Source organism: Chinchilla lanigera, unplaced genomic scaffold (genome assembly GCF_000276665.1).
Source record: "Chinchilla lanigera isolate Chin_1 unplaced genomic scaffold, ChiLan1.0 scaffold00082, whole genome shotgun sequence".
NCBI lineage: Eukaryota > Metazoa > Chordata > Mammalia > Rodentia > Chinchillidae > Chinchilla > Chinchilla lanigera.
Window position 1 is genome coordinate 631,146 of NW_004955483.1, and position 12,687 is coordinate 643,832.

At 39.1% G+C, this 12,687-nt stretch overlaps 1 long non-coding RNA gene across 1 annotated transcript in view; it reads left to right on the forward strand.

Moving 5' to 3' along the window:
- The first annotated feature begins 1,196 nt into the window (after positions 1-1,196).
- LOC102014669 overlaps positions 1,197-12,687 on the forward strand; it is a 57,879-nt gene continuing 46,388 nt past the window's right edge. Inside the window, exon 1 of the long non-coding RNA XR_001231012.1 lies at positions 1,197-1,345. This is a non-coding gene — a long non-coding RNA (uncharacterized LOC102014669). The remainder of the gene's footprint in view (positions 1,346-12,687) is intronic.

Sequence of the window (12,687 nt, forward strand, 5' to 3'; positions counted from 1 at the left end):
GAAATATTAGAGTGAAAGGAAATGAACGGAGAGAGGGAACTAGAATATGAGAACCAGGAGCACAGAGCATAAAAAGTGCCAGAGATCTAATGTGAGGGAGAAGGTCCCTAAGGTCACACCTTCATCCCTGAGCCAGACGCACCAGAAAGTGTTTTACTAATATCCTACAAGCGTGTCGTGCCAAGAAAGATATTAGTCAAGAGTATCCCATGACTCTAGGTAATATTTTTCTACTTGGGTTAGTAAAGTGTTGAAAGATAAAGAGTTTCATCTTTCAACTTTTGCAGAGGGAACTACGGGAACTATAGGAACTACAGGAATAGGAGGCTTAGAGATAGTCTGAAGTTTTTAAGTTTCCCGGTCTCAACACCATGAAATGCATTTATTCAATTATTGTATTCCCTTTTTGGCATATGTTTATTTACTTTGATTAAAATGAGGAAATTGAGAGATACAGTTTGAGAAAATCTTGCTCATGAAGCCGACAACCTTACTGCAAATTTTTACCTCTCACAACATCAGGCCTTCCTTCTATTCATTGTGTTCTGGCCTGCCTGAACTTACGGTGTTTTCTCACGGTGATTTCTCCATAGTATTTTCACTTGGGAACTGTCTTAGCACATTTGTGATTCCATTTTGAGGAGCAACACACAGCAAGAGTCCACTGAGTCTAATAAGAAGACAGGAGAAGACAGGGATTGCATGCCAGCAGTCCCAGACCTGAGGAGCCTGTTGTAGGAGGATGGCAGAGAGTTCAAGGCCAGCCTTCGCTACACAGTGAGATTTAAAGCAGATAAAACTACACAGCGAGATCCTATCTTTAAAAAAGGCAGAGGTAGGTCTGCAAAACCAGGAATAATACTGCTTAATCCAAGGCTAGACCAGGTCGGCATCATGGGAAAGAAACTGGTCTTGAAAACTGGGTTACAGGGGGCTGGGGATTTAGCTCAGCGGCAAGCGCCTGCCTGGCAAGCGAAGGTCGTGAGTTCAGTTCCCGGTACCGGAGAAAAACCAAAAAAAAAAAAAGAAAACTGGGTTACAGTCTGCCATATGAGCTCCATTTAGGTACACTGGTAGGGATAGGCTTCTCTTGTCAATCTCAGTTTAGGGGGCGGGCCGAGGAGCAGCAGCAAATCAGCGTTGAGGGGCGGGCGGTAGGGCTGTCCAATCCGGTGGGCCAAGGGAGGAGGGTTCTGTCTCCCAGCGCCAAGGTCCGGATCCTGAGCCCATTGCTAAGCGTCCGCCCAGCTCTTTAGACTTCCTTGCTTTAGGATTTCTACTGGCCACAGACCTACGGAGAAGGCCCGTGGGAGACCCTGAAGCCACGCAATGGTGAGGCTGTGAGGTGGGTGCCTCGAGATGGGTCGGGAGCGGATGGGGCTTGAGGTCTGGATGGAAGAGCGTCCCTATGGACGGCAATGGCGGGCTGGAGCCTCCCTGCCAGCTTCAGTGTGAGTCCCCCAGTCTCTAGGGCTGTGTTCAGTGAGTCCATCCTGCCCTGGCGGAGCAGGTGCATTTTGGGTACTCAACACCCTTTTTTCCTTCAGCCACGCTGCCAGCTTAGAGTGCAGTCTGAGGCAGCCCCAGCCCACAGCAGCGTCGCCAACTGTACCCGGACAGTGGGATTGAAAGGATGAGCTGGGGAGCTGTGGTGTGCGGCTTCCCAGCTCTCACTCCTCCCACCAGCATACTCATGGAAATTAATTTTATAAAAGTCTGTGATAAACGGTCTAAAACCCACAACTGAGGTCCTCTGGCCAATGCTCTTTCGTGGTGAGAGCAAATTTCTGTTTCCAATATGTGCCCGCATTGTCACACTCATGAATGGTGATTATAAATGTCATTGAATCCAAAGAAATGTTAAACATTGCCGGTGATGAGACTTGGTGGTGGAGCTCTTGGCGAGCATGCAGTGAACTGCTGTCTCATACACAAAAATTTAAAAAAAAAAATCATGTGAATTACTTAGGAGACACATCTATCTACTAACAGACCATTTAAGTGAGGTCTTTCCGTAGAGTTTAGAATACTGGGGGCAATAGAGCAGATGTTAATGTATTAGAAAGGGCAGGAGAAATACTACCTCAAGGGGCTGAGTGAACTCAGGACTTTTCCTCTAACCACATTCCTCACACTTTTTAGTAGTTGTTTTAAAAAAATTTGAGGCCAGGTCTCACTAAGTTCCCCAGTCTGTAGTGAACCTTTTGTTTGTTTTTGTTTTTTGGCTTTTGAGACAGGGTCTTGCTATGTAGTTCAGTCTGGCCTTGAAGTCATTATGTAGTTCAGTTTGGCCACAAAGTCTGGAAAATCCTTTACCTACTCCTCCTGAGTGCTGGGAATTACAGACATGTGCCACCATGCCGGGCTAAGATTGGGATACTGTATCACCACTGTGTTTTGTTTTGCTTTTATTACCACTGTTAACCAGCATTACAGTGCTGGGTTAAATGAAATTTCAGGGAGGCATGGTGGTACACAACTTGCATTTCAGTCACTTGGGACACTGAGGCAGGAGGATGGCAATACCAGGGCCAGTTTGGACATTGGAGCAAGATGCTGTTCCATGTAAGTAAAAATACTGGGGCTGTGTCTCCAGTCTAAAGTAACTTGAGTAACACGGATAATACCCAGAATTCAAACTCCAGTACAGAATTATATTCTAAGAAATTATAGCCATTAGTGGAAAATTTACTTTACTTTTAGAGTTTTATGCTGTTTGCACTAGTAATATGTGATAGAATACTTGCTCAGGATGCTGGGCAGCAGCTGTGAGTCACTGCTCTGTCAGCATCAGGAAACCATGTGAAAATGGCCTGTGATTTCCAGTGCACCATGTTCAGTAAAGGCCACAAGATATTTATTATTTAACCATGAAATAGGCTATGTGTTACATAAGTTTCCTCAACTACAGGTCAATATAAGTGTGTTGAGTTCTTTTAAAGGAGCCAACTGTTAATAGTAATGTTTGCTAGATTAGGTGTATTCAGAGCTTTTTCAATAGCTTTTATTTTCAACTACCATTGGGTTGATCAAGACATTTTCACTTAGTTATTTAAGCAGTAGTCAGTCAACAGTTTGTAAACTCTTTCTTTTTTCCTTTTTTTGGTACTGGGAATCGAACTCATGACCTCAGACTTGCCAGGCAAGTGCTTATGCCACTGAGCTACATCCCCAGCCCTGTAAACTCTTTCTTTGTGGAATATGAAACTGATCAGATAGCTTCCTGTATTGAGTGCTGTATTAACCAGGGTTTCAGAAGAAATTGAACTGGGACACATGAATAGAGTTTGGATAAAAGAGCATAACTTTGAGTTTGTTTTCTCATTTTGGTTTGGTTTGGTTTGGTTAGGTTTTATTTTGCTCTTTATTTATTTGTATTACAGAGAGAGTACCACTGTGGTCAGACTGTCTAGCTTGCTTTACCAGGACGAGTGTTCAGGATAGAAATTGTCAATGAACACATCCAGGGCTGAGCAGTTTGATCACAAGACACCAACCACGTACAATGCTGAAGAGAAAACACTTTCGTTCATAGTTTGAATTGATGCTGCTTTCTGGAGCTATTCTAATTGGGTGAAAATTTTTGTCTTTCTCCTCTGCCTTTTTCTATTTTCCTTTCCTTGTGCTTAAGGGATACATCTGTCTAGCACTGTCTCTTCCATGACTTGGGGCTCTTTTTCCTTTGCGGTAACTTGCTATTCTCTGGCAGCATGGTGATCCTGAGCTTTTGTTATGTGGTCCATGTGTGATCAGAGGCTGCCGTACCTGAAATCCACCCCCTCCCCCACCACCCCTGAGTTCTCCTGCATTCCCCATGCATTGGATAACTGTCTCATGTTCTGCTCTGGAGAAGGCCATGGGACTCGCCTAATGAGAAGGAAGGGCGCAGCTGAGGTAATGCTCAGAGCTTGAATTCAAGCCAGCTGTTAGCCTGGTCTCTATAACTACACCTCAGCGTGTGTCAACTTAGCACAGCAAGCAGTGGAGCCTTTTGTAGGTTCATACTCCAGTGGAATCGGAGGGGCAGCTGGGGGAAACACATGAAAAGAGAGTGTGCAAGTAGATTAAGTTATTTAGGTTCAGTTATTGTGCTGGGGTTTGGTGTGCAGAGATAGAAATGGCTGGTCTTGGGGTCATTTTTTTTGTTTGTTTGTTTGTTTTGTTTTTTTTTTCTCCAGTACTGGGAACCGAACTCACGACCTTGTGCTTGCCAGGCAGGCGCTTTTGCCGCTGAGCTAAATCCCCAGCCCAGGGCCATTTTTGTACACTTGGGGTCCCATGTCATTCAGAAACTGATGTGTCCACTGCACCACTAAGTCAGAGGTTTTTAGCCACTGGTGATTCCATACTTCAGAAAACATGTGGCGGTATCAGGTTACCTTATTTGCCTTTTCCAAGGCTATAGGAAAGCAGGCTTTTCCATTCTGGCAATGACATAAATATACAACACAGCTTCTTTTTCTTTTTGTTGTAGAAACAGATTTGAAAAGGTGCCATAGATTCTCATGAGCACATTTGCTAGTGCACAGAGTGTGTGTCCATGTAAAATCTAACACAGACTATCCACACAGCAACTACCAGAAGGTAATAATTCCTAATTCTCATAACCACAACATTAGACTTTTCACAAGTTCATGAATTTTATGGATTTGCATTCATATACATTTTTTTCCTGTTTTTAATTTTTATTTTATTTATTTATTTTTTAACAGACAGACAACATTTTACAAAATAGCAAAGGAACAGTACAGACAGTACGGAGTTACAAACAAAGTGGTAGGGAGTTAACAATGCTTGTTGTATTACATATTGATATCTTCAAAGTGGTTTCTCATGAAAACAGATATAGACATGCAATGCTTATCAACCAAGGACTCACTGACAGTTCCTTTCAGCAAAGAAATACAAGACAGTAGAACAGCCATGTTGACTATCCTGCATATACATACATACAAACTTTCTCCTTCTTTCCCTTCTCTTTTCCCACATCCCAGTTGCCACCACGCCCGGCTCCAGTTGATCTTTCTGACAGCATATGTGTTCTTGTCATTGTTCTAAAATGTTACATCTGGGTATTTTTGTCATCTGTGAATAGTGATTTTTTTTTTCTTCCATTTTAATCCTTCTGTCATTCATTTTTCTTTCTTGCTTTATAACACCACACCTGAATTTTAGTTTCATGTGAAAGAACAGTGGAGGCAGTGAATGTGCTTGACTTATTTCTGATCCTAAAAAAATTCATGTAGAGCGCCTCCATTCAGTGTCCCATGTGTTAGTTTTATACTATATGGTGCTTCATTTATTTGTTAATCCCTTTTACCTGTTTATTACAGGTCTTTAAGAAATAATTAATAGAATGTAAGATTTAGAAGACATATTTATGCCAATATTGAAATTTATCACATGAGGTTTGTCTTTGTTGATTGAAGTTTCTGATAATGAGCCATCTTTATTTTGAATAAAATGAACATCACTTAAATCATCCTATGGTACATGTGTGAGTATATGTGTGTAAGATTGTGTCTGGTTTGTGTGTAGTACTTTAAATTGGACCTAGGGTGTCACACATGCTAGGGACCCATGCTACTACTTAGTTAAAGGCCAAAATGAGAAACTGTTTTCTAATAAACACTTATGTTTGACTAGGTAATGTTTTATTCTGGATTTGAAAATCTGCAAGATGTAATGGGCTTATAATGGTCTTGGAAATATCTTGCCTGATTTAAGGTAGAGATTGCATTAACTTGATGAAATGTAATTGCAAGGATTTTCCTATCCCTTTGTTTATTACACGTGATACCATGCCCAGCTAAGCATACCTTTTTATTTTAATGTTTACATTAGTATATATTTTCCATGCATAACAAATATATTCATCAAGGGGTTGATACATATACATATCTCATCTTGATCACTATCTTAAAGTTTCAATGAAACACCTGTAATTCCTTTGGGAGATGAATTCATGAAGGGAAGTTTTATGATTGCTACTTTGGTTCCTTGACAACTTGTTGGAGTCTCCACAATTACTCTTAGTCATGTACCACATTTGAAAATTTATATATTTGTAAGAATTTATCTACTATCTTCATCTTATTAAATGATAATTTAATTGTGCTTTTCTCTTAAAATATCCTTGATTAGCCAGGCACACTGGTATGCTTAGAGAATCCCAGCATTCCTTTTTTTTTATACCAGGAATTGAACTCAGGACCTTTGCTTGCCAGGCAGATGCTTATGCTGCTGAGCTATATCCGCGGCCCAAGAATCCCAGCATTCTAATGGCTGATGTAATAGGATCAAAATTAGGTGTCCAACTTGGGCCAGATAGTGACTCTTTCTTAAAAATTGAAGTACTGATGATTTTTGAAATTTGACTCTCTCTCTTTTTTTTTTTTAGTTTTGCTATTGCTGTCTTTTCGTTATTCCCTGCCTTGTTTATCTTTTCCAGTATATTGGTTTGTGTTTCATTAGTTAATTGTTGTAATTTTCTCATAAAGTGTTTTGCAGAATATATTTCTTAAATTTGTATAGTTCACTGACAGTTTATTTCAAACTTTGTCAACATATTTAAATTAATTTTTCTCTATTACAATCAAGACCATATTTATACATTGTAAATGGGGCAAGATTTCATACTGACTAACAATTTATGTAAAACGTGTCTACTTTGGAAGCAACTATTCTCTTTGAATAGTTTAAATATATCTAAAACCACCTGAATAAATATTGTGAAGTGAATTAGAATGAATCACCTGTACTTTGCATTTCTGAAGTCTGTTAACATTTGGAACTACAATAATCTCCCAGTGTATTCTTGATTTACCTATCTCTACTTCTATCTGAGTGAAGTTGTGCTGTTAACTTCTTGAAATTCAGAGAATCTTCTTAAATATATTTGTGAGTTTATGCTGGTTGCCTAAGATTAATACGTTTTGCTAAATTGTCCATTTAGACCTTGAAATTGTGATCCTCTTGATTTAGATTCCCAGTACACTGGGTTTCTATATGTGAAATACCATCTATCTCTCTATTTGTTTTTTAGATAATTGGAAACAAGATGCCTGGAGTGAACACCAATAATACAACTTGTAAATAAATATAAACCAAGGTATTTTGAATAGTCAAGTAAGAGACAAACACCAAGAAGTCAATTTTTTTTGAGACAGGGTCTCATCATGTGGTTCAGACCAGTCTGGAACTTGCTGTGTAGCCCAGCCTGACCTTGAACTGGCGGTAATCCTACTGCCACAGCCTTCCAAGTGCTGGTGTTATAGGTGTGTGCCACCATGCCAAGTTGAAAGCAAATATTTTGGATAAGAAGCAGTTCAAATGTGTTTCCTGGAACATACACATTGTAAGTTTGATTATCCGCGCCTATCTGCAATGGCCCCAGTGCATGCACTTTTCTGTAATCAGAGTGTTTTGTTTTGTTTTTTTAAACAATTCATTGGTTGCTAACCTCTGGCTTCAGGCCGTACATTGGTGTCATTTTACTCTACCTGCATAGTGAATGCTAAGTCCAATATTATTAAATAGGTGAGGATGGAGACTGCGCAATGGATAAAAGGTTGCCCATTACCTGCCACTTAGGTTCATAGACTGTTTCATCTGCTGGCCAGTGGGCAAATAAAAGAAGCCAAGATATCTGGGTAAAAAGGAAAAAGGCCTTTATTCTATGCTATTTGGGAGGTAATGCAGGAGCCTACTTGCCTGTCTCCATCTCTCCATGAACAGGTGGACAAGAGTCTTTTATAGTAAGGATTAGAACATAGAGGAAGTACAGAGAGATAATGCAAATCTTCACATTTGCTTTACCACTTTACCGTCTTTAGCTCCATTGTTCCCTTTCTTCTGAAAATGAAACTAGGCTTTAGGCCTCTAGGTTTCAGCAACTGCATATTTTGTTTACTCATCTGAGAAGTGAGGGGAAAGCTGTTTATGCTCAGGCCTCAGGGAGCCACTTGTCTCTAAAGGAAAAAAATCTGTCTTTTAAAGTTCTGTTTTGCAGTGCAGGTTACAGTTCCCCCTTGATTATTTCAGCCCTCAGTCTTGAGTACCTTGATGTGTCCCAGCACCTGGCTGGCTGGCTCATGTTGGATTGCTGTGTTTCTTTCATCAGTGGTATCTGGAGTATAAGCAAAGCAAAGCCTGATGCTTGAGCTGAAAAGCACCTCACTAAAAATTGTGAAGTCAAATAGAAAAGAAAGTGGAAGTCAGGAGATAAATAACCACCACACCTGTTAGAATGGCTTTTTTGCTTTTAGAAAATCATGTACAAGAATCCCTTTTATTAGCTTTGCAGGTCTACATATTTTAGTAGTGCTGCCACTCAGGTGACTCTAATGCTCACAGCTCCTCTCCCAACCCCTATCTGCATCTGTACATGTGTTTCTCTTTCTCAGAAGGCACTGCCAGTTTACCATCTGCAGCCTTGTCCCAGGGGCCAAGGTAACTTTCCCTGATGATGGTCAGTCAGAACATGCCCCACACTGAAGGGTTGTGACAGACAATTGAAGTCAATGTTATGTCAGAATTTTAGAAAGAGGGGCCCTTAGGCCAAGTTTATCTAGAGTCAGCTGTCAAGTTTAATCTTATCTTATTCTGTAGTCAGCACGCTAAAACCTGAAAACTGTGACAGTGTCAAAGTTTGTAAGCAGATACAAACCAGCCAACAAAATAGATGAATAAACTAAATATGCAGATGGTGAATCTAGGAGGCCTGGAGCCTACTTTCCTTTCCACAGGAAACAGGACAATGGAGCTAAAGATGGTTAATAGTGATAAAAGAAGTGTGGAGTTTTGCATTATCTCTGCATTCCCCCTCCCTTCTGATCCTTCCTGTGAAAGACACTTGCCCACGATATGTGCAGCGGTGGTGACAGGCAAGTCAGCTGCTCCATTACTTCTCAAATAGCTTTGAATAAACCCATTTCCTTTTTTCCCCCAAGTATGTGGTCTTTGAGTTGGTCACTGGTCAGCAGGTGAAAATGAGTCTATATGAGCCTAAGTGGCAGGTAATGGTTTTTAAATAATTCTGTCCTATAGAACAGTCTTTTGTGCATTGCACCATCTCTTTTCTCATCTCTTCAGTAGTATTGGTCTTAGCATTCACTATGCTGATAGCATAAAATGAAACCGATATATTAAGGCTTTAGCAAGAGGTTAGCAACCAAGTAATTTTTAAAAAAATTTGACTACAGGAAAGTGCACGCATGCGTTTGGACCCATTGCAGACAAGCATGGATGATCAAGCTTATGTATGTTCTAGCAAACACATTTGATGTGGTTTTTTATCTCAAATATTTGTTTTGATAATATTTGTCTCTTCATTGATTATTTAAATACGGAGGTTTACATATATTTTCATTGTGTATTAGTGATGTTCACCTCAGACATCTTGTTTCCTACTGTATGAAAAATGAATGGAGAGAGGGATGGTAGTTCACACATACAAACCCAGTATACTGGGAATCGAAATCAAGGGGACCACAATTTCAAGATCAAAATGAATAATTTAGAATACATGGCAGATTATTGTAGCTCTTATTTTTAACAGACTTCAGAAATGTAAACTACATATAGTTCATTCTACCTCATTTAATAATATTCATTCAGTTGGCTTTAGATATATTTACTCTGTTCAATAAACAGAGAATACAGCAGAGCATGATGGTACACCCTGGTAATCCCAGCACTTGGGAGGCTAAGGCAGAAGGATCACTGCAAGTTTGAGGCCATCCTGGTCTACTTAACTGAATTCAAGGCCAGCCTGCACTACAAAATGAGACCATGTCTCAAAAAAAAAAAAAAGGAGCAAGAGAGAAAGAAGTTTCCAAAATAGACATGTTTGACAAAAGTTCTGTTATGCTATATGAATTTTTCCCTCATTTACTAGGAATAAATACAGTCTTGACTGTAAGAGAGAAAAATTAGAAATTGTATAGAATGAAAGCTTTACCAATTCCATTTGTTTTCTTTTCTCAGGGCTGGGTGATCTCTGTGTCAGTAAGCTGTTCCCCTCAACAGAACTTCAGTCCCATTTCCCCCTTGTATTTTTTGATGCAAAGTTCCATCTTTTTTTTTGTTTTGTTTTGTTTTTTTTTGGTTTTTCTCCGGTACCGGGAACCGAACTCGCGACCTTGCACTTGCCAGGCAGGCGCTTTTGCCGCTGAGCTAAATCCCCAGCCCCCGCAAAATTCCATCTTAAACAAACTCTTATTTCAAAAGTAACTCATGAAATTAATTTGGAAATATGTAGAATTAGGTGATAATTTAAGTATGTTGACAGTTTGAAATCAAAAACTTCCAGTTAACTATATAGGTTTTAAGACACATATTTTGCAAAACATTTTATGAGAAAATTGCAATGATTAGATAATAATACACAAAGCAGTATGCTGGAATTGATAAACAAGACAGGGAGTAATAATAAGATGGGTAACAGCAAAACTGACCAAAAAATTGGAAATATTTACAAAGATCACTGATATTTTAATTCCTAAGAGAGAGTCACTATATGGTCCAAGGTGGACATCCCATTTTGATCCTATTACATCAACTATTGGAATGCTGGAATTCTCTAAGCATACCAGTGTGTTTGACTAATCAAGGATATTTTAAGAGAAAAGTACAATTAAATTATCATTTAACAAAATGAAGATAGTAGGCAAATTCTTAGAAGTGTATAAATTTCAAATGTGGCACATGAATTAGAGGGATTGTGGAGAATGCAAGAACTTGGCAAGGAACGAAAATGACAATCAAAAAATTTCCTTTCATAAATTCATTTTCCAAAGAGATTACAGGTGTTTCATTGAAACTTTAAGATAGTGATCAAGATGAGATATGTATATATACCAACCCCATGATGAATATATTTGTTATGCATAGAAAATATATACTAAAAAAAAAAAAAAAGGAAAATATATACTAATACAAACCTTAAACTAAAAAGATATGCTCAGCAAGGCATGGTCTTACATGTGCAATAAACAAAAGGAGGGCTGGGGATTTAGCTCAGCGGCAAAAGCGCCTGCCTGGCAAGCGCAAGGTCGTGGGTTCAGTTCCCGGTACCAGAGAAAAACCAAAAAAAAAAAAAAAAAAAACAAAAACAAAAGGATAAGAAATCCCTGCAGCAAATTTCATCAAGTTAATGCAATTTTTACCTAAAACCAGACAATCATTTCCAAGAAAAGGTCTTTATAGGCCCATTACATCTATGCATACAGATTTTTAAATCCAGGCTAAAACATTACCTCATCAAACATAAGGATTTATTGGAAAATAGTTTCTCATTTGGGCCTATAGCTAAGTAGTAGCATGGGTCCCTAGCACGTGTGATAACCTAGGCCCAATTTAAAGGACTGCACACACACAGACAGATGCATGCACGCACACGTGGGCACATGCACACACAAACACACGTAACCACCATACAGTAAATTATTACCAAAAATAAAGATGGTTCACTATCAGAAACCTAAATCAACAAAGGAAACCCTCGTGTGATAATGTGAATCTTGGCATAAATATGTTTTCTAAACCTTAATTTCTATTAAATATTTCTTAAAAGCCTCTAATTAAAAGGCAAAAGAGATTAACAACTTAATAAACCGCATATAGTATAAAACTAACACATGGGACACTGAATGGAGTCACTTTACGTGAATTATTTTAGGATCAGAAATGTCACGTATATTCACTGCCTCCACTGCTCCTTTATGTAAAGCTGAATTTATGTGCGGTGTTATAAGGCAAGAAAGAGAAATAAGGACAGGCAGACTGAAATGGAAGAGAAAAGGTTCCCTATCCACAGATAACCAAAGTATCAAGATGTAATTTTCCTTTCTCCTCCTCTTCCTTCTTTTTGACAGGGTCTTCTTTGTAGTGCAGGCTGAATTTGAATTCACTCTGTAGCACATTCTGGCATTGAATTCACAGGGATCCTCCTGTCTTATTATGTCAAGTGGTAGTAGTATAGGTGTGTACCACAACACATGGCTCTGAAAGATCTTTCCATTAGGTTTGTTTCATAAGTTATTGAATTTAAAACAGAAAAAATGTTTTGTTAATAAACAGAAACAAAAGTGCAAGAATGTACTTATGACATGTGGGTATGATGGACACTTTAGGAAACAAACTACAGTTTAAAATTAGATTTCATTAGCCAGGCATGGTGGGACCTGCCTGTAATCCCAGAACTCAGTATGCTGAGGTGGAGGACTGCTGTGAGTTTAATGCCACCTAGGGCTACATAGTGAGTTCAAGGCCAGTCTGCATTACAAAGGAAGACCTTGTCTCAAAACAAAGTGATATTGCAAGCAAGTTCATCGAGAATGGCTTTCATAAGAGACCAAAAGAACAGAAATGATCAAAGCTTTATTGAGCCAGCTGATGGACAGTCTCTAACCAGGAGCCAGAGAAGATGTCCACAGCCATGTGGGTCTCATGTTTGGTTTAAGGACATACTGTTTTTCCATACTGTTACCTCAGTTTTGGGAATGCTACAAGAATGTCACACTTTGTACATGATACAAGGTGATACATGATGATATCATGTATCAATGATACAAGGTGATACATGGTGATACAAGGTGATATCATGATACAATGATACAAGAATGTATCATTGTAAAGGAGGAATTTTATTAACACCTAGAAATAGTCACTACCAAATATTTATAT